The sequence below is a fragment of the Triticum aestivum genome, chromosome 3B (assembly GCF_018294505.1).
Source record: "Triticum aestivum cultivar Chinese Spring chromosome 3B, IWGSC CS RefSeq v2.1, whole genome shotgun sequence".
NCBI classification, from domain to species: Eukaryota; Viridiplantae; Streptophyta; class Magnoliopsida; order Poales; family Poaceae; genus Triticum; species Triticum aestivum.
This window is the reverse complement of record NC_057801.1, coordinates 469,342,919-469,343,851: the sequence shown is the minus strand read 5'-3', so window position 1 is coordinate 469,343,851 and position 933 is coordinate 469,342,919.

Below are 933 nucleotides of genomic sequence, written 5' to 3'. Positions count from 1 at the left end.
TCCGTTTCGCCTAAGTTTGTAAAAATCCTTACCGAGTGGTGAGCCAGACTCCCACTCGGAGGCTTAGCTGCGAATCCGTTTCGCCTAAGTTATAAAAATCCTACCGAGTGGTAAGCCAGACTTCCACTCGGAGGCTTAGCTGCAGTCCAAATACTCGCCTAAGATATACAAAATCCTACCGAGTGGTAAGCCAGACTTCCACTCGGAGGCTTAGCTGCAGTCCAAGTACTCGCCTAAGATATAAAAAATCCTACCGAGTGAAGAGCAAACCTCTCACTCGGGGGCTTAGCTGCAGCCCAGTGCTCGCCTAAGTTATAAAAATCCTACCGAGTGAAGAGCAAACCTCTCACTCGGGGGCTTAGCTGCAGTCCAGTGCTCGCCTAAGTTATCAAAATCCTACCGAGTGAAGAGCGAACCTCTCACTCGGGGGCTTAGCTGCAGCCCAGTGCTCGCCTAAGATATAAAAATCCTACCGAGTGAAGAGCAAACCTCTAACTCGGGGGCTTAGCTATAGCCCAGTGCTCGCCTAAGTTATCAAAATCCTACCGAGTGAAGAGCAAACCTCTCACTCGGGGGTTAGCTGCAGCCCAGCGCTCGCCTAAGTTATCAAAATCCTACCGAGTGAAGAGCAAACCTCTCACTCGGGAGGTTTAGCTGTAGCCCAGCGCTCACCTAAGTGGATTAAGGAATAAGTCGACTGCAGTGAGCGTCTTGCTTTGAACCTGCAAAAGACATTTCGAGCCGAAAGCTATCATATTCAAACACCAAATTCAAGTTCAGATCGATACCTAAAGGTACCGAAAGTGCTCAGGCGCTAAGCCTGTTAAGGTTTATCGGTTACAACTCCACTCGGCATACCGAGGCAAATTTAAAGCGTCGAGCTTAGAAGAAGTTTTTTACCCCTCCTGTGGAGGGCTAGAAGGTGCAACAAAC